Source organism: Anabrus simplex, chromosome 9, assembly GCF_040414725.1.
Source record: "Anabrus simplex isolate iqAnaSimp1 chromosome 9, ASM4041472v1, whole genome shotgun sequence".
In the NCBI taxonomy this organism is placed as follows: Eukaryota; Metazoa; Arthropoda; class Insecta; order Orthoptera; family Tettigoniidae; genus Anabrus; species Anabrus simplex.
Window position 1 is genome coordinate 71,098,712 of NC_090273.1, and position 22,790 is coordinate 71,121,501.

The window sequence follows — 22,790 nt, forward strand, 5'->3', positions numbered from 1 at the left end:
GATGCAAGCTCACAGCCGCGCGCCTCTACGCTCACGGCCAACTCGCCCGTTCGCACCAGAATTAGGCCACCGCCCACGTCGAGGACGGGTAGACCAACGCAGGGAGTACACGGGAAAGTCTGCAAGATTTAATCTCCAGCTGTGCTATCTGAACCGTATAAATGAAGGTTGGGCCCCTCTAAGATGGTGTCGGAAAGAAGTATGTCGAGAAGGGCAGCTAGCCTTAAAACTAGGGTCCTTAGACCCCTCCAAGATGGTGACATGTCGAGAAGGGCTGCATGCCATAAAACTAGGGTCCTTAGGCCCGCTCTAGGATGGTGTCGAGAAGGGCAGCTAGCCTTAAAAACTAGGATCCTTAGGTCCCCTCCAAGATGGTAACGTGGAAGCGGCATGTCGAGAAGGGCAGCTAACCTTTACTCTAGAGTCCACTAAGGTTAGGCCCCTCTCTAATATGGTGTCGGGAATGGATATGTCGAGAAGGGTATCTAACCTTAAAACTAGAGTCCTCTGAAGATATGCCCCTCCAAAATGATGGCATGTCGAGAAGGGCAGCTAGCCTTAAAATTAGTGTCCTCTGAGGTTAGGCCCCTCCAAGTTGGTGTCGAGAAGGGCAGCTAGCCTTAAAGCTAGGATCCTTTGAGTTAAGCCCCTCTAAGATGGTGTCGCAAATGGCTAAGTCCCGTCAAGATAACAGCACTAAGGTTAGGGTTCTTTTCAAAATTCCGCGCTTGCACGTGGCTAAGTCCCGTCAAGATAACGGCAGTGAGGTTAAGGTCGTTCAAAATTCCACTTGTCAAAAGCACGTGGCTAAGTCCCGTCAAGATAACAGCTGTGAGGTTAGGGATCGTTCACATTTTCAAAATTCCGCGCCAAAACAAGTGCACGAGGTTAAGACCTGTCAAGATATCAGCAGTGATGTTAACCATGTTGACTTGTAAAACTTCCGCGCCGACCTGTCAAGATAACAGCAGTGAGGTTAGCCATGAATACTTTTTCAAAATCCGCGCCAAAACAAGTGCACGAGGTTAGGACCTGCCAAAATGACGGCTGTCAAGTTAGCCACGTTCCCTTGTTCAAATTCCGAGCCCATGTGGCCAAAAAAGTAAGGATATGACCTGTCAAGATGGCAGTAGTGAGTTTAGCCACATTCACTTGTTCACAAGGTTAGGACCTGTCAAGATGGTAGCAGTGAGGTTAGCCGCGTCCACGTGCTCAAAAAGGTGAGGTTAGGGTCTGTCAAGATGACAGCTGTCAAGAGTACGTGCTTTTGTCTGTAAACAAGATCACGTGCTCGTGACGTCACTGTCACGTGGCCATGACGTCACGGGGTCAAGTCAGTTACATCGTGGGAAAATGCTGATTCAGCTCCCATTGTCTTGGAACCCTCCCAGCCCTACTACTTAGAATGTTTTTATTTTCTTACAATTCATGAACCTTACCGTGCATTCTTACCATTCTTTTATAGACACACTCACTTTTCATTCGATTTATCGGAACTCTTTTTTACCCTGGAGTCATATAACGCATTATCTGTACTCTCCGCATATTGTAAGAGGCTACTAGGAGGGAAACAACTAAAGAATCTGTACTCGCTCCCTTCTCTTGTAAGCCCAAAAACATATACATAAATCTACGCTTTTCCGTGTAGGGAATGGAATGAATGAGTGCGATTTGTTTAACAACTGTTGTTATATCAAAGGATATTCATCTTTTTTATTACTAAATAAATGTCCGTCTCTGTGGTGTAGTGGTTAGCGTGATTAGCTGCCACCCACGGAGGTCCGAGTTCGATTCCCGGCTCTGCCACGAAATTTAAAAATGGTACGAGGGCTGGAACAGGATACACTCAACCTCGGGAGGTCAGCTGAGTACAGGTGGGTTCGATTCTATTCTCGAAGTGGTTTTCCGTGATTTCGCACCTCTCCTTCAGGCAAATATTAGGATGGTACCTAACTTGAGGCCACGGCCACTTCTATCCCACTTCTTGTCTATCCTTTCCAATATTCCCCTCCCCCACAAAGTCCCTGTTCAGCATAGCAGGTGAGGCCGCCTTGGCGAGGTGGTAGCCCCCACCCCAGTTGTATCCACCGACCCAAAGTCTCACTGCCCTTGAGGCAGTAGAGGTGGGATCCCTCGCTGAAGCCGAGGGAAAAACCAACCCTGGAGGGTAAACAGATTAAGAAAGAAAGAGAGAGAGTGAAAGAAAGGAAGAATAAATAAATAAATAAATCTATATAAATAAAATTGTTTCTGTTTGTCTGTTTGTCTGTCTGTTTGTCTGTTCCACCATCACGTCGAAACGGCTGGATAGATCTCAACCAAACTTCATATTTAGAGTATACTGACCCCGGGGAAGGTTTCGATATGCATATCATTTTAAAATCTTTGAAAAGACGGGGGTTTTATAGGAAAAACGGTTTTCCTCCATTTTCTCTTATACTATTATAGGCAAAATATCGAATTTGTCGTATAAGGACGAGACAAAGCTCAATTTAATCCTCTTGACGCAAAGAACAAAACTCGGTAAGCCCTACGGGCCCGAAAACCATGTTTTAAGGCCCTAAAACCAACCGTTACGGAGATATTGGCACCACACTACCCCTGCTCTAGGAATCGGATAAAGAAATGAACTGCCGTAACCATGACAACGTCAGCTCCAGGATTCTAGAGCAGTGAGATTATGCATGTACGTTTGGGCATAGCTGTCAACCAAAATAGGTACAAATAAGACTTAATATCTGGGAAAAAAATATACTGTTGTGTAAGGCACTCATAGGACTCCTTTGGGCGGGGATGGAAAGGGGGTGAAGAACGAGTGTAAAAATCTATATAAATAAAATTGTTTCTGTTTGTCTGTCTGTTTGTCTGTTCCACCATCACGTCGAAACGGCTGGATAGATCTCAACCAAACTTCATATTTAGGGTATACTCATCCCGGAGAAGGTTTTGATATGCATATCATTTTAAAATCCTTGAATAGACAGGGGGTTTATAGGAAAACCAGAATGGTTTTTCCACCATCACGTCGAAACGGCTGGATAGATCTCAACCAAACTTCATATTTAGAGGATACTCATCGCGGGGAAGTTTTCCTTATGCATATAATTTTAAAATATTTGAATATATGGGGGGTTTATAGGAAAATCAGAATGGTTTTTCCACCATCACGTCGAAACGGCTGGATGGATCTCAACCAAACATTGTATTTAGAGTATACTAATCCCGGGTAAGGTTTAGATATGCATATCATTTTAAAATCCTTGAATAGACGGGGGGTTTATAGGAAAACCAGAGTGGTTTTCCCACCATCACGTCGAAACGGCTGGATAGATCTCAACCAAACTTCATATTTAGAGGATACTCATCGCGGGGAAGTTTTCCATATGCATATCATTTTAAAATATTTGAATATATGGGGGGTTTATAGGAAAATCAGAATGGTTTTTCCACCATCACGTCGAAACGGCTGGATGGATCTCAACCAAACATTGTATTTAGAGTATACTAATCCCGGGGAAGGTTTAGATATGCATATCATTTTAAAATCCTTGAATAGACGGGGGGTTTATAGGAAAACCAGAGTGGTTTTCCCACCATCACGTCGAAACGGCTGGATAGATCTCAGCCAAACTTCATATTTAGAGTATACTCATCCCAGGAAAGGTTCCGATATGCATATAATTTTAAAATCTTTGAATAGACGGGGTGTTTATAGGAAAACCACAGTGGTTTTCCTCTATTTTCTCTTATACTATTGATTTTCTGTAAACTTCGTTTACCGTACGTGAAACGTCTCTTCATTATAAACAACTTTCGTTATGTTCATAATTTACCTTACTCTTCACATGACGGAGAAATTTACAATTTTCTGCTGGTATCATGCTCTGCATTTAGTGACCGACAGACCGACAACGAACCTACAGGTTACCATGGCAACGTCTCTGACTGCATGCCAGTAGGGAAGTAACGTATTGCCATTTTCCTCATCATGCTTTTAAATTCGTGGTTGTTCCTTGGGTAGATGGCAAGAGAGGCATCAATCGGCTCATCTGCGGGATATTGGCGGAATATCGTTGGAGGTTATAACCGCCCTCGAATAGATTAAGTAATAACACCATTAGTCATCTTCATATTTGTTTACCTAAGAATCACTGAACCTAAATTTCTCCTGTGTTAGCGCTTTATTATATCCATAACTCACGGCATTTATTTATTTGTCGTTATCCGGCTGTCCTCAGTTATAATCCATTTTCTATTAGTTTCAACATTCTTAACTGTATTATTTTCTTCCTTAATTACGCCGTATGTACGTGAATGCTAGAAACTACTGGATGCATTTCCACCAAGATTCGTATTTAGAATACACCTGTCCTTGATAGGTTGCAGGGCAAATATTGTTTCTAAATCCCTGAACTAACTGGGGGTTTATACGAAACCGAAACAGTGATTTTGCACTTCCAAAAAATATACACAACAAAAGTTTATGGAAGTCTACCTACCTTGGTAGAAATTAATGTCTAAATCTTTTTTTCTCATGTGCATCATTTCGATACGAGGATCAATAAGGGAGATATCATTAAAGGACCGTTTTTCTGTACAAGTCCCATCGGACTTAACTCACGAGCGGGTGCGTGTAAAGCGTATTCCTTACAACTTGAAAACTACTGAAGACATTCGAAACAAAATTTATATTTAGCATCCACCTGTCCAAAGGTAGGTTTTAAACGTAAATAACATTTCATGTTCCGGAATGGACTGGCGGTTTATAAGGAACCGAAATGGTGATTTTACTCTTCCACAATATATACAGAACAAGACCAACCTGACTGGAAATCGACCAAACCTGATGGAATTCCACCTCTAAACCTTTTTTTTCATGTGCATTTTTTCGTCAGGAGGATTAATAAGGGAGATATCATGAATGGTCACTTTTGCAGGTTAAGTCCAGCGGACATAGCCCAAAAGGTGTTTTACATGGAGCAGATTCCTTATCTATATAAATCAAATCGTAACGACTGTGTACCTCTACACTGACTATTTTGGCGAAATTTTCGTACAGCTTTCCGTTTAAGGGGTAATAATAACAATCTCCATAATTTTTGATTTCCTGAAAGTCCTAATTTTTACCCGCCTCGCCCAAAATCCACATTGTGGCATAATCTGCCAGAAGAATAAGAAGATAATTGAAATTTGACAAAATTATACGTTTTAGCCTGTAACGAATGAAAAATCCTATATCATTAAATTTTTCATTTTTTATCCCCGAAGAATATCGAAATATGCAGGCAATTTCAATGATGGTGCAGACCTTCGGAAATTCCTATCACGTAACGGATTGCACAATCTCCGTTCAATTTGGAATGATCTACAACCTTGGTCTTATGACTTTATGCCGTATCTGTATCCCTTTTACGTTTGATTTTTCTCTATTAATCGATGTTAAGTCAATTTGGAATTTTCACATGCATTATTCATACTTTCAATTACTTATATGAAATACAGAATCATCAAACTCTTCACGAAAATTGGCCCACTCAGTAGCCATATGTGAGCCAAATGCTACGTATGTAGCTGTCACATTATTATCCGAAAAGTAATGTAATGTGAGATGATCTTACAAAACCTTTACCCTGTTCCACGTTTCTAAATCTGACCCAAGAATAGGTGACATATCATTGGACCAGCTATTTAGGCCACTAAATCCGGCGTGTCTTATGGTATAATCCTTTGTCGATATGACGTACGTTTAGTAGCAGTTAATCTGTAAATGAAGGTCTTCAATATTGTAAACACGCATATACTTTCGTATGTCGATCTATATATATTCACTGATGTCGATTTAGCGATCGAGAAAGGGTCGGTCTGCTATTGTAATCAGTACTCCCCACACCGACTTTGACTGGCAGTAGGAAAGGGTTCCTTCTCCAACTCCTGTGTAACTGTCATTAGTAAGGAAGGCCTACAATTGTAATGAATAGTTCCCTTCTCGATTTGACTTGCAGAAGGTAAGTGAGCATGCAGTTTTGTTTAAAACTCCCCTACCCGATTGTGTTTGGCAGTAGGCAAGGGTGCCCGCCATTATAAAGAAATGTACTCATCTAAAATGTGACTGGCATTAGGCATAGTGGCCTGCTATTTTGATGGAAACTCACCAACTTGGTGTGACTGGCAGTACGCTGGCTGGCAGTAGGAAAAGGGGCCTGTCATTATAATGATAACTGCACAACTCAATTTCGAGTGATAGTAGGGTAATTGCCTGCCATTATAATAAAAACTGTAATCTGTCTGGAGGTAGGAAAGGGGGGCTGCCATTTTAACGAAAACTCCCCAAATCGATTCTGTCCGCACAGTAGGCAATGGGGCCTGCAATTATAATGTAAACTTCCCAACCTGATTGTGAATGCCAGTAGGCAAGTGAGCCTGCCGTTATATCACAAATCCGTAACAAACACTTTACATTGGAAACGTACGGGGACCTCCCCATGCTCTTTCTCGGATAACGCTAAGAGACATGCAATTTTAAAACTATCTTATTTACTGCATGTACACTATTTACTTCGATATTCGAATACAATGTAGAATACCGTAGCGAAGCACGGGTACATTCGCTAGTAAATCTATATAAATAAAATTGTTTCTGTTTGTCTGTTTGTCTGTCTGTTTGTCTGTTCCACCATCACGTCGAAACGGCTGGATAGATCTCAACCAAACTTCATATTTAGAGTATACTGACCCCGGGGAAGGTTTCGATATGCATATCATTTTAAAATCTTTGAAAAGACGGGGGTTTTATAGGAAAAACGGTTTTCCTCCATTTTCTCTTATACTATTATAGGCAAAATATCGAATTTGTCGTATAAGGACGAGACAAAGCTCAATTTAATCCTCTTGACGCAAAGAACAAAACTCGGTAAGCCCTACGGGCCCGAAAACCATGTTTTAAGGCCCTAAAACCAACCGTTACGGAGATATTGGCACCACACTACCCCTGCTCTAGGAATCGGATAAAGAAATGAACTGCCGTAACCATGGCAACGTCAGCTCCAGGATTCTAGAGCAGTGAGATTATGCATGTACGTTTGGGCATAGCTGTCAACCAAAATAGGTACAAATAAGACTTAATATCTGGGAAAAAAATATACTGTTGTGTAAGGCACTCATAGGACTCCTTTGGGCGGGGATGGAAAGGGGGTGAAGAACGAGTATAAAAATCTTACTATATATAGAAATGGAAGTGTGTGTGTAAATGACACATCTCCAACTAAACCACTGGAGCAATTTCAACCAAACTTGGTACACGAATCACTTACTATCGGGAGACGATCACTGTGGGGGGTAAGCCATCCCTAGCGCCCTTAAGGGAGAGGGTCAGGGGGGTGGTAGTTACAATAATAATCGAGAATAGTGTCGAATTCATAGTTTTCGGGGACGCTGAGTTGAAAAGTGATACTCTAGAATTTTTTTAAAATCCAGCCCCCTTTTAGGTTGGGAGCAAAGGGTGGGGGGGTGGGGTGAGATATAGAAATAATTAAAAACAGTTTCGAATCCATAGATTTCAGGGTCTCTGAGATGAATAGTATTACTCCGGATTTTTTGCAAATCCAAGTGGGGAGCGAAGGGGGTGAGATATAAAATTAATCGAAAAACTACATATAAAAATATTATCTTCTTCTTCTTACTATATATAAAAATTGATGTATGTGTGTGCGTGGGTGTGTGGGTGTGGGTGTGTATATGACACATCTCCTCCTAAACCACTGGAGCAATTTCACCAAACGTGGTACACTTATCAATTAGTATCAGGAGACAAACCGCGTGAGGGTAAGACACCCCTAGCACCCTTTTGGCAGGGGGCGAGGGGAGTGGTATAAAAATAATCTTATAAATAAAGTTGTTCGTTTCTGTTTGTCTGTTTGTTTGTTTGTTTGTTTGTTTGTTTGTTTGTTTGTTTGTTTGTTTGTTTGTTTGTTTGTTTGTTTGTTTGTTTGTTTGTTTGGCTTAAGTGCGGCCAATATCCAGTATTCGGGAGATAGTAGGTTCGAACCCCACTGTCGGCAGCTCTGAAAATGGTTTTCCGTGGTTTCCCATTTTCACACCAGGCAAATGCTGGGGCTGTACCTTAATTAAGGCCACGGCCGATTCCTTCCAACTCCTATCCCTTCCCTGTCCCATCGTCGCCATAAGACCTATCTGTGTCGGTGCGACGTAAAGCAACTAGCAAAATAAAAAGAATAAAAATGTTTGTTTGTTCCACCATCACGTCGAAAGGGCTGGATAGATCTCAACCAAACTTCATATTTAGAGTATACTCACCCCGGGGAAGGTTTCGATATGCATATCATTTTAAAATCTTTGAAAAGACGGGGGTCTATAGGAAAACCACAACGGTCTTCCTCCATTTTCTCTTATACTATTGATTTTCTGCAAACTCTGTGGACCGTATGTGAAAGGTCTCTTCATCACAAACAACTTTCGTTGTGTTCATAATTTACCTTACTCTTCAAATGACGGAGAAATTTACTATTTTCTGCCGATACCATGCTCGGCATTGAGGGACCGACAGAGCGATAACGAATATATGGGTTACCATGGCAACGTCTCTGACTGCTTGCCAGCAGGGAAGTAACGTATTGTCATTTTCCTCATCATTCCTTTAAATTCGTGGTTGTTCCTTGGGTAGAAAGCAAGAGAGTCGTCAATCGGCCATTCTGCGGGATATTGGCGGAATATCATTGGAGGTTATAACCGTCCTCGAATAGCATAAGTAATAACACAAATATTCATCTTCTTATCTGATTACCTAAGAATCCCTGCGCCTAAATTTCTCTCCGATTACCGCTTTCTTATATCCATAACTCACTCCGGCATAATTTATTGAGGAGCATTTGATTTTCCAATACATTCACTTGGTATTTATATATTTGTCGTCATCCGGATGTCCTCTGTTATAATCTATTTTCTATTAATTTCAACTTACTAAACTGTATTACTTTCTTCCTTAATTACCACGTATGTATGCGAGTGCTAATCCCGAATGCTGTACACTCTTTCCTTTGAGGAAATATTCTAAGCTATGCAAATGTATAACTTCTGGCCCAGGAAAATTCCGAAATATGGATGCAATTTTAACGGCGGTGCAGACCTTCGTTTCGGGGTAATTGGTGGCAGTAGTATAATAGACGGGTTCGGCGGCCTCCTCCTCCTCCGGCTCTCGGGAGAGGCCTCCTCCTCAGCCAGTGGCCTCCTCCTCCTCCTCAGCCAGTGGCCTCCCAGTGGCCACCTCCTCCTCCTCCTCAGCCAGTGGCCTCCCAGTGGCCTCCTCCACCTCAGCCAGAGGCCTCTTCCAGTGCTGCCAACTTAACCTAACTAGCGCGAGATAAACAAAGCCACGTGCTTTTTGACAGCTGTCATCGACAACAACGCATCGCTAACCTCAGTACTACCATCTTGACGGGCCTAAACCCCAGTAGTGCTAACTTAACCTAACTAGCATGAGGTAAACAAACCCACGTGTTTTTTGACAGCCACGTGCTTTTTGACAGATTTGTAAACAAAGCCACGTGCTTTTTGACAGCTGTCATCGACAACAACGCATCGCAAACCTCAGTACTACCATCTTGACGGGCCTAAACCCCAGTAGTGCCAACTTAACCTAACTAGCATGAGGTAAACAAAGCCACGTGTTTTTTGACAGCCACGTGCTTTTTGACAGATTTGTAAACAAAGCCACGTGCTTTTTGACAGCTGTCATCGACAACAACGCATCGCTAACCTCAGTACTGCCATCTTGACGGGAATAAACCTCAGTAGTGCCAACTTAACCTAACTAGCTCGAGATAAACAAAGCCACGTGCTTTTTGACAGCCACATGCTTTTTGACAGCTGCCATCCGCCATCTTTAAACTACAGAGCGCTGTGCTGCCCTCTTGCGTCACCTGTCATCGGCAGTGCTGCCATCTTGGCGGGCCTAAACCTTAGTGCTACCAACTTAACCTCACTAGCTCGAGATAAACAAATCCACGTGCTTTTTGACAGCCACGTGCTTTTTTGACAGCTGTCATCCACCATCTTTAATCCATAGAGCACAGTGCTGCCCTCTTTAGCTACTTACCTTTGAAATGTGGTGGCGGATAATTTGAAAAATGCTTTTTGACGGCAGCCATCTTGCATCGCAAACCTCAGTGCTGCCCTCTTTAGCTAGATACCTGTGGTAGCAGACAATTCCACGTGACAGCAGCCATCTTTAATCAAGAGAGCACCGTGCTGCCCTCTATGTGGTGGCGGCAAATTGAAAAATTCCACGTGCTCTTGTTTGGAAACAAACTCACGTGCTTTTTTGACAGCTACCATCCACCATCTTTAATCAACAGAGCACAGTGCTATGCTGTACTCTTTAGCTAGATACCTTTGAAATGTGGTGGCGGCAATTTGAAAAATTCTATGTGCTCTTGTTGGGAAACAAAGCCACGTGCTTTTTTGACAGCTGTCATCCGCCATCTTTAATCAATAGAGCACCGTGCTGCTATCATGCGGGCAATTTCATCACCTATCACCCGCCATCTTTAATCTACAGAACACCGTGCTGCCCTCTTTATGGCTACTACCTTAAGCATGTAGTAGCGGGCAATTTGAAAAGTTCTGTTAGCTATCATCCGCCATCTTTAATCAAGAGAGCACCGTGCTGCCATCTTTAGCTAGATACCTTTGAAATGTGGTGGCGGCAAATTGAAAAATTCCACATGCTCTTGTTTGGAAACAAACTCACGTGCTTTTTGACAGCTACCATCCGCCATCTTTAATCAACAGAGCATAGTGCTGCCCTCTTTAGTTTGAAATGTGGTGGCGGCAAATTCCACATGCTCTTGTTTGGTAAACATAGCCACGTGCTTTTTTGACAGCTATCATCCGCCATCTTTGAGCACCGTGCTGCCCTCTTTATCGCAGTAGATGTAAATTCGTCACCTGTCATACGCAGTGCTGCTATCTTTAGCTAGATACCTTTGAAATGTGGTGGTGGATAATTTAAAAAGAAAAATTCTACAGCAGTCCTCTCTCGACGCTAATTGCATAAGATGGCGGCTATACATGACTCCTTAAGGGTGCTTACGCAAGATGGCTGCTATACACAGGTTCTTATGAGACGCCCTTGGGATGCTTGCGCAAGATGGTGGTTATACAAGGCTCCTTATGAGACACCCTAGTGATGCTTGCGCAAGATGGCGGTTGCTCTTATGAGGCGGCTTAAGGGTCCTTGCACAAGATGGCTAGAGACGCCCTAAGGATGCTTGCGCAAGATGGCGGACACAAGATGGCGGCTATACACGTCTCCTTATGAGACGCCTTAAGGGTGCTTGCGCAAGATGGCTGCTGCTCTTAGCTTAGAGGCTAACGTGTCGTGCTAGTTCGATTCATTAAATTTAGGGCTTAAATGCAAAATGTTAAATATCTCGAAAGCAGTGCACCGTAGAGCAAAACGGACAAAATTTTTCTGCCTAATACCTAGGTTCGCAGTATGAGGAACAAGAAAATCATAGTCTAATGATGGGATCAACGGTTCGGTTCCTACTTAGGCCCTTTGGCATTTGCTCTGTTTTAGCTTGTATTGAAGCGAGTCTTCGTAACATGATCAGGTTTAGCTATGGTAGAGAGTATAACGTGCCGTGCAGGTTCGATTCATTAAATTTGGAGGCTTAAATGCAAAATGTTAAATATCTCGAAAACGATGCATCGTAGAGCAAAACGGACAAAATTTTTCCGCCTAATACGTAGGTTCGTAGTATCAGGAACAAGAAAAAACATAGTCTAATGATGAGATCAACGGTTCGATTCCTACTTAAGCCCTTTGCCATTCGCAGCTATCTATTTCTACAAGATGGTGGCTGCTCTTATGAGAAACAAGATGCCTTGAGACGTCCTAGGGATGCTTACGCAAGATGGCAGACACAAAATGGTGACTATACATAGCTCCTTATGAGACGGCCTAGGGGTGCTCGCACAAGATGGCGGCTACTCTTAGCTTAGAGGCTACTGCGCAAGATAACAGCTGCTGTTATGCATGTGGTGGAGGGCAATTTGAAATTCTATGTGCTTAATCAACAGAGCACCCTGCTGCCCTCTTTAGCTGAAATGTGGTGGTGGATAATTTGAAAAATTCTTTTGACAGCTATCATCTTTAAACAAAGGCGACTATACATAGGCTGTTAAGGCCTTATTATTCTCCTCCTCCTCCTCTACCTCCTCCTCCGCCTCTTATGTCAAGGCATAGCTTTATATCGAACAAGTTTAAACCTGCATCGCGAAGGCAAGCGTGTGCAGCGATAACATTATTGTGCATGTTTAGACTTTCGAAACATAAGAAGAGTAGAATCAAACGCTGTACTCGATACGACATGTGATCAGAACATTGATTGATGCGTTCAGAAAAACAAAATAAGTGATCAAGACTAGAATCGAACAATGTACTCAATACATCATGTGTTTAGAATATGTCAGGGGATACGCTTGTTCTAAGAAGATCAGATTGAAACATAACAAGACTAGAATAGAACACTGTAATCGATGTTGTTAACTTCAACATGTGATCAGAACATTGATTGATGTGTTCAGAACACAAAATAAGTGATCATGACTAGAATCGAACACTGTACTCGATACAACATGTGATCAGAACATTGATCGATGTGTTCAGAACACGAAATAAGTGATCAAGACTAGAATCGAACACTGTACTCAATACAACATGTGTTTAGAACATGTTAGGGGGTACCCTCGTTCTAAGAAGATCAGAATGAAACATAACAAGACTAGAATCGAACACTGTAATCGATGTTGTTAACCTCAACATATGATCAGAACATTGTTTGATGTGTTCAGAGCAAAAGTACAATTTTGATGATTTGCGCAGCTAACTCGCTCGGTAAACGATATAGCCAAAGTATAACTTCAAATTATTTACCTTCCATCATTCGTCTTGTGTGTAAAAATCAGTCGAACAAGTTATCGCATAAACATGGCTGAAAAAAAATCGTGATAGGGTATGGAACCCAGGGGTTACATCTTATCTGAAGGGCAAAAAGGATGAAAGGACTCTTCCTCCTCCTTACCGCACATTCCTTGGCTAAAGGGCTAATGGGCTAAAGGGCTAATGGGCTAAAGGGCTAAAGGGCTAAAGGTGCAACAACCTCATCGATCGCTATCAGCAAGAACGCTTGTACTTTGTAGAAAATTAATCTTTATTGGTAAATGGTTTTATGTTCAGAACAAGGAATGGAACCTAGGGGTTACGTCTTACCTAATAAAATCCCCGAGGTGCGATGAGTTACGTTTTTCGAACTAGTGTTTGGAACACTGAACTTTTCAAGATGGCAAGAGTGAGGTTAGCAATGTTCTGTTGTTGGATTTTAAATTCCGCGCTACAACATGCATAAGGTGGCAGCCCTTGAGGTTTACTCCCGTAAAGATGGCAAGAGTGAGGTTAGCAATGTTCCGTTGTTGGATTTTTAAAATTCGCCGCTATAACATGCAAAAGGTGGCAGCCTTGAGGTTTACCGCCGTAAAGATGGCAGCAGTGAGGTTAGCGACGCTCCATTGTCCTTCAAAGTGAGGTTAGGGTTCGTCAAGAAGACAGCTGTCAAAAAAGCACGTGGCTATGTTTACCAAACAAGAGCACGTGGTCGTGACGTCACGGTCACGTAATCAATCCTTAGCTCGACGTCGCTAAGAGCAGCATTAGGATTAGCTATTCTTAAAAGTCTTGGGAACAGAGCAGCAGTATGAATTGCTATGTTTCAAAGCGTGTACACATCACCTATCGATTTTACATACATCGACCATCGAACTAAACTTCATCCGCTAGATCGTGCTGCTATCTTAGCATGACTTTAAAGTACAATGAATAGCCATGTTTCAAAGCGTGTACACATTACCTAGCGATTTTGCACGCATCGACTCTCGTACTAAACTTCTTCCGCTAGATTGTGCTGCTATCTTAGCATGACTAAGATGCATGAACTGAAAGTACGAAGAATAACCATGTTTTAAAGCGTGTACACATTACCTATCGACTTTGCATGTATCGACTCTCGTACTAAACTTCTGCGGGTAGATTGTGCTGCTATCTTAGCATAACTTATACGCATGAACTTAAAGTACAGAGAATAGCTATGTCTCAAAGCGTGTACACATTACTTATTGATTTTGCATGCAACAAATATCGTACTAAACTTCTTCCTCTAGATTGTACTGCTATCTTAGCATAACTTATACACATGAACTTAAAAGTAGAAAGAATAGCCATGTTTCAAAGCGTGTACACATTACTTATTGATTTTGCATGCATCAAATATCGTACTAAACTCCTTCCGCTAGATTGTGCTGCTATCTTAACACAACCTATACGCACGACCTTAAAGTAAAAAGGTGTGTACACATCACCTATCGATTTTGCATGCATCGAATCTCGTACTGAACTTCGTCCGCTAGATTGTGCTGGTATCTTAGCATAACTTATACACATGAACTTAAAAGTACAAAGAATAGCCATGTTTCAAAGCGTGTACACATCAACTATCGAATTTGCATGTATTGACTCTCGTACTAAACTCCTTCCGCTAGATCGTGCTGCTATCTTAGGATAACCAATACGCATGACCTTAAAGTAAAAAAGAATAGCCATGTTTCAAAGTGTGTACACATTACCTATCGACTTTGCATGCAACAAATATTGTACTAAACTTCTTCCGCTAGGTTGTGCTGCTATCTTAGCATAACCTGTACGCATGTACTTAAAGTACAAAGAATAGCCATGTTTCAAAGCGTGTACACATTACTTATTGATTTTGCATGCATCAAATCTCGTACTAAATTTATTCCGCTAGATTGTGCTGCTATCTTAGCATAACCTATACCAATGAACTTAAAGTACAATGATTAGTCATGTTTCAAAGCGTGTACACATCAACTATCGAATTTGCATGTATCGACTCTCGTACTAAACTTCTGCAGGTAGATTGTGCTGCTATCTTAGCATAACTAAGACGCATGAACTTAAAGTACAAAGAATAGCTATGTCTCAAAGCATGTACACATTACCTATCGATTTTACAAGCATCGACTCTCGTACTAAACTTCTTCCGCTAGATTGTGCTGGTATCTTAGCATAACCTATACGCATGGCCTTAAGGTACAAAGAATAGCCATGTTTCAAAGCGTGTACACATTACCTATCGATTTTGCATGCATTGACTCTCGTACTAAACTTCTTCCGCTAGATTGTGCTGACATCTTAGCATAACTTATACACATGAACTTAAAAGTACAAAGAATAGCCATGTTTCAAAGCATGTACACATTACCTATGGATTTTGCATGCATTGACTCTCGTACTAATCTCCTCCCGCTAGATTGTGCTGCTATCCTAGCATAACCTATACGCATGACCTTAAAGTAAAAAGAATAGCCATGTTTCAAAGTGTGTACACATCACCTATCGATTTGCATGCAACAAATATCGTACTAAACTTCTTCCGCTAGATTGTGCTGCTATCTTAGCATAACTAAGATGCATGAACTGAAAGTACGAAGAATAACCATGTTTTAAAGCGTGTACTCATTACTTATCGATTTTACATACATCGACTCTCGTACTAAACTTCTTGCGCTAGATTGTGCCGCTATCTTAGCATAACCTGTACGCATGAACTTAAAGTACAAAGAATAGCCTTGTTTCAAAGCGTTTACACATTACCTAATGATTTTGCACGAAACGACTATCATACTAAACATTTCCCACTAGATTGTGCTAAAATCATGTAAGTATGCTGCTATCTTAGCATAACCTATCGATTTTACATGCATCGACTATCGTACTAGACTTCTTCCGCTAGAGCATGTAGCAATCGCTTTTGTGTATCCCAAACCCATGTGCATGAACTTAAAGCATAAAGATGAGCTATGTTCTAAAGCGTGTACACATCACCTATCGATAATGTATGCATCGACTGTCGTACTAAACTTCTCCTGACAGAGCGTACGAGTATCGCTTGTGTGTAGCTATGTCTCAAAGCATGTACACATTACCTATCGATTTTACAAGCATCGACTCTCGTACTAAACTTCTTCCGCTAGATTGTGCTGGTATCTTAGCATAACCTATACGCATGGCCTTAAGGTACAAAGAATAGCCATGTTTCAAAGCGTGTACACATTACCTATCGATTTTGCATGCATTGACTCTCGTACTAAACTTCTTCCGCTAGATTGTGCTGACATCTTAGCATAACTTATACACATGAACTTAAAAGTACAAAGAATAGCCATGTTTCAAAGCATGTACACATTACCTATGGATTTTGCATGCATTGACTCTCGTACTAATCTCCTCCCGCTAGATTGTGCTGCTATCCTAGCATAACCTATACGCATGACCTTAAAGTAAAAAGAATAGCCATGTTTCAAAGTGTGTACACATCACCTATCGATTTGCATGCAACAAATATCGTACTAAACTTCTTCCGCTAGATTGTGCTGCTATCTTAGCATAACTAAGATGCATGAACTGAAAGTACGAAGAATAACCATGTTTTAAAGCGTGTACTCATTACTTATCGATTTTACATACATCGACTCTCGTACTAAACTTCTTGCGCTAGATTGTGCCGCTATCTTAGCATAACCTGTACGCATGAACTTAAAGTACAAAGAATAGCCTTGTTTCAAAGCGTTTACACATTACCTAATGATTTTGCACGAAACGACTATCATACTAAACATTTCCCACTAGATTGTGCTAATATCATGTAAGTGTGCTGCTATCTTAGCATAACCTATCGATTTTACATGCATCGACTATCGTACTAGACTTCTTCCGCTAGAGCATGTAGCAATCGCTTTTGTGTATCCCAAACCCATGTGCATGAACTTAAAGCATAAAGATGAGCTATGTTCTAAAGCGTGTACACATCACCTATCGATAATGTATGCATCGACTGTCGTACTAAACTTCTCCTGACAGAGCGTACGAGTATCGCTTGTGTGTGCACGAACTTAAAGCATAAAGAATAGCAATGTATAAAAATCTTGTAAACAAAGCAGCAGCATTACGTATAGTCAAGTTTAAATGCGTGCACACATCATGTATCCATGATGCACATAGTACTAAACTTATTCCATTAGAATGTACAAAGTTCGCATGTGTTTGTATTGCTATCTTAGCATAGCCTATGTGAATGAACTTAAAGCATAAAGAATATTTATGTGTAAAAAATCTTGTGAACATAGCAGAATGTTTACTACGTAGTTGTAGACATTAAACTTTGCATGCTGAGGCGGCATACTACGTGACCGTGACGTCACGACCACGTGCTCTTGTTTGGTAAACATAGCCACGTGCTTTTTTGACAGCTGTCTTCTTGACGAACCCTAACCTCACTTTGAAGGACAATGGAGCGTCGCTAACCTCACTGCTGCCATCTTTACGGCGGTAAACCTCAAGGCTGCCACCTTTTGCATGTTATAGCGGCGAATTTTAAAAATCCAACAACGGAACATTGCTAACCTCACTCTTGCCATCTTTACGGGAGTAAACCTCAAGGGCTGCCACCTTATGCATGTTGTAGCGCGGAATTTAAAATCCAACAACAGAACATTGCTAACCTCACTCTTGCCATCTTGAAAAGTTCAGTGTTCCAAACACTAGTTCGAAAAACGTAACTCATCGCACCTCGGGGATTTTATTAGGTAAGACGTAACCCCTAGGTTCCATTCCTTGTTCTGAACATAAAACCATTTACCAATAAAGATTAATTTTCTACAAAGTACAAGCGTTCTTGCTGATAGCGATCGATGAGGTTGTTGCACCTTTAGCCCTTTAGCCCTTTAGCCCATTAGCCCTTTAGCCCATTAGCCCTTTAGCCAAGGAATGTGCGGTAAGGAGGAGGAAGAGTCCTTTCATCCTTTTTGCCCTTCAGATAAGATGTAACCCCTGGGTTCCATACCCTATCACGATTTTTTTTCAGCCATGTTTATGCGATAACTTGTTCGACTGATTTTTACACACAAGACGAATGATGGAAGGTAAATAATTTGAAGTTATACTTTGGCTATATCGTTTACCGAGCGAGTTAGCTGCGCAAATCATCAAAATTGTACTTTTGCTCTGAACACATCAAACAATGTTCTGATCATATGTTGAGGTTAACAACATCGATTACAGTGTTCGATTCTAGTCTTGTTATGTTTCATTCTGATCTTCTTAGAACGAGGGTACCCCCTAACATGTTCTAAACACATGTTGTATTGAGTACAGTGTTCGATTCTAGTCTTGATCACTTATTTCGTGTTCTGAACACATCGATCAATGTTCTGATCACATGTTGTATCGAGTACAGTGTTCGATTCTAGTCATGATCACTTATTTTGTGTTCTGAACACATCAATCAATGTTCTGATCACATGTTGAAGTTAACAACATCGATTACAGTGTTCTATTCTAGTCTTGTTATGTTTCAATCTGATCTTCTTAGAACAAGCGTATCCCCTGACATATTCTAAACACATGATGTATTGAGTACATTGTTCGATTCTAGTCTTGATCACTTATTTTGTTTTTCTGAACGCATCAATCAATGTTCTGATCACATGTCGTATCGAGTACAGCGTTTGATTCTACTCTTCTTATGTTTCGAAAGTCTAAACATGCACAATAATGTTATCGCTGCACACGCTTGCCTTCGCGATGCAGGTTTAAACTTGTTCGATATAAAGCTATGCCTTGACATAAGAGGCGGAGGAGGAGGTAGAGGAGGAGGAGGAGAATAATAAGGCCTTAACAGCCTATGTATAGTCGCCTTTGTTTAAAGATGATAGCTGTCAAAAGAATTTTTCAAATTATCCACCACCACATTTCAGCTAAAGAGGGCAGCAGGGTGCTCTGTTGATTAAGCACATAGAATTTCAAATTGCCCTCCACCACATGCATAACAGCAGCTGTTATCTTGCGCAGTAGCCTCTAAGCTAAGAGTAGCCGCCATCTTGTGCGAGCACCCCTAGGCCGTCTCATAAGGAGCTATGTATAGTCACCATTTTGTGTCTGCCATCTTGCGTAAGCATCCCTAGGACGTCTCAAGGCATCTTGTTTCTCATAAGAGCAGCCACCATCTTGTAGAAATAGATAGCTGCGAATGGCAAAGGGCTTAAGTAGGAATCGAACCGTTGATCTCATCATTAGACTATGTTTTTTCTTGTTCCTGATACTACGAACCTACGTATTAGGCGGAAAAATTTTGTCCGTTTTGCTCTACGATGCATCGTTTTCGAGATATTTAACATTTTGCATTTAAGCCTCCAAATTTAATGAATCGAACCTGCACGGCACGTTATACTCTCTACCATAGCTAAACCTGATCATGTTACGAAGACTCGCTTCAATACAAGCTAAAACAGAGCAAATGCCAAAGGGCCTAAGTAGGAACCGAACCGTTGATCCCATCATTAGACTATGATTTTCTTGTTCCTCATACTGCGAACCTAGGTATTAGGCAGAAAAATTTTGTCCGTTTTGCTCTACGGTGCACTGCTTTCGAGATATTTAACATTTTGCATTTAAGCCCTAAATTTAATGAATCGAACTAGCACGACACGTTAGCCTCTAAGCTAAGAGCAGCAGCCATCTTGCGCAAGCACCCTTAAGGCGTCTCATAAGGAGACGTGTATAGCCGCCATCTTGTGTCCGCCATCTTGCGCAAGCATCCTTAGGGCGTCTCTAGCCATCTTGTGCAAGGACCCTTAAGCCGCCTCATAAGAGCAACCGCCATCTTGCGCAAGCATCACTAGGGTGTCTCATAAGGAGCCTTGTATAACCACCATCTTGCGCAAGCATCCCAAGGGCGTCTCATAAGAACCTGTGTATAGCAGCCATCTTGCGTAAGCACCCTTAAGGAGTCATGTATAGCCGCCATCTTATGCAATTAGCGTCGAGAGAGGACTGCTGTAGAATTTTTCTTTTTAAATTATCCACCACCACATTTCAAAGGTATCTAGCTAAAGATAGCAGCACTGCGTATGACAGGTGACGAATTTACATCTACTGCGATAAAGAGGGCAGCACGGTGCTCAAAGATGGCGGATGATAGCTGTCAAAAAAGCACGTGGCTATGTTTACCAAACAAGAGCATGTGGAATTTGCCGCCACCACATTTCAAACTAAAGAGGGCAGCACTATGCTCTGTTGATTAAAGATGGCGGATGGTAGCTGTCAAAAAGCACGTGAGTTTGTTTCCAAACAAGAGCATGTGGAATTTTTCAATTTGCCGCCACCACATTTCAAAGGTATCTAGCTAAAGATGGCAGCACGGTGCTCTCTTGATTAAAGATGGCGGATGATAGCTAACAGAACTTTTCAAATTGCCCGCTACTACATGCTTAAGGTAGTAGCCATAAAGAGGGCAGCACGGTGTTCTGTAGATTAAAGATGGCGGGTGATAGGTGATGAAATTGCCCGCATGATAGCAGCACGGTGCTCTATTGATTAAAGATGGCGGATGACAGCTGTCAAAGAAGCACGTGGCTTTGTTTCCCAACAAGAGCACATAGAATTTTTCAAATTGCCGCCACCACATTTCAAAGGTATCTAGCTAAAGAGTACAGCATAGCACTGTGCTCTGTTGATTAAAGATGGTGGATGGTAGCTGTCAAAAAAGCACGTGAGTTTGTTTCCAAACAAGAGCACGTGGAATTTTTCAATTTGCCGCCACCACATAGAGGGCAGCACGGTGCTCTCTTGATTAAAGATGGCTGCTGTCACGTGGAATTGTCTGCTACCACAGGTATCTAGCTAAAGAGGGCAGCACTGAGGTTTGCGATGCAAGATGGCTGCCGTCAAAAAGCATTTTTCAAATTATCCGCCACCACATTTCAAAGGTAAGTAGCTAAAGAGGGCAGCACTGTGCTCTATGGATTAAAGATGGTGGATGACAGCTGTCAAAAAAGCACGTGGCTGTCAAAAAGCACGTGGATTTGTTTATCTCGAGCTAGTGAGGTTAAGTTGGTAGCACTAAGGTTTAGGCCCGCCAAGATGGCAGCACTGCCGATGACAGGTGACGCAAGAGGGCAGCACAGCGCTCTGTAGTTTAAAGATGGCGGATGGCAGCTGTCAAAAAGCATGTGGCTGTCAAAAAGCACGTGGCTTTGTTTATCTCGAGCTAGTTAGGTTAAGTTGGCACTACTGAGGTTTATTCCCGTCAAGATGGCAGTACTGAGGTTAGCGATGCGTTGTTGTCGATGACAGCTGTCAAAAAGCACGTGGCTTTGTTTACAAATCTGTCAAAAAGCACGTGGCTGTCAAAAAACACGTGGCTTTGTTTACCTCATGCTAGTTAGGTTAAGTTGGCACTACTGGGGTTTAGGCCCGTCAAGATGGTAGTACTGAGGTTTGCGATGCGTTGTTGTCGATGACAGCTGTCAAAAAGCACGTGGCTTTGTTTACAAATCTGTCAAAAAGCACGTGGCTGTCAAAAAACACGTGGGTTTGTTTACCTCATGCTAGTTAGGTTAAGTTAGCACTACTGGGGTTTAGGCCCGTCAAGATGGTAGTACTGAGGTTAGCGATGCGTTGTTGTCGATGACAGCTGTCAAAAAGCACGTGGCTTTGTTTATCTCGCGCTAGTTAGGTTAAGTTGGCAGCACTGGAAGAGGCCTCTGGCTGAGGTGGAGGAGGCCACTGGGAGGCCACTGGCTGAGGAGGAGGAGGAGGTGGCCACTGGGAGGCCACTGGCTGAGGAGGAGGAGGAGGCCACTGGCTGAGGAGGAGGCCTCTCCCGAGAGCCGGAGGAGGAGGAGGCCGCCGAACCCGTCTATTATACTACTGGTGGCTAATCAGTAAGTCGTATCAAAAGTCACAAAGCAAATTGCGTTTCATTTTGGAGAGATCTACAACTTTTGTCCTGTGACTTTTCGTCGTATTTCTATCCCTAATACATTAAACACAAGTTGATTTTGTACTTTTACACGTATATGTTATCATTTGGCACACTTATAGGAAAGGTAGAATCATGACATTCGGCACGCACATTGACATGACCATTGGCAATGTTATAGCCAAATTTTATGATTCTAGCTGTCACATGAGAATCAAAAATATAAAGTAGCATTCAAAAACTGTACAAGATTTCACCCCATTCAATGACTCTAACTCAATCTAACCCATAAATAAAGGAGATACGAGAAGATGTCATAGGACCAACCATGTAGAGCACTGAAAGGGGCGTCTGATGGTGAAGTCCGTTTGTAGATACGTCGTACAGTTGCAAAGCAGTAACTATCGAAATAAAGGTCTACACTTCTAGAGTATGTCTGTACATTGACAATTTTGGCGAAATTTCCGTACAGTTATCCGTTTCAGGTGTAATAATGACCATCTGCATATATTCTGTTTTGGTGTCTGTCTGTTTGTTTGTTTGTCTGTTTGTCTAAAACTTGGAAACTACTGGATATATTTCCACCAAACTTGATATTTAGAATCCATCTGTCCTTTGGTAGGTTTTAGGGCAAGTATTGTTTCTGAATCCCTGAATTGACTGGGGGATTATACGAAACCGAAACCGTCATTTTGCAACCAAACTTAATGTAAATTTAGCTGCCGTAATGGAAATTCATTTCTAGGCCTTTTTCCTCATGTGCATCATTTCAATACGAGGATTAATAAGGGAGATATCATTAACGGACCGTTTTCCGGTACAAATCCCACCGGACTTAACTCAAGAGCGGGTGCGTGTAAAGCGTATGTTTTACAACTT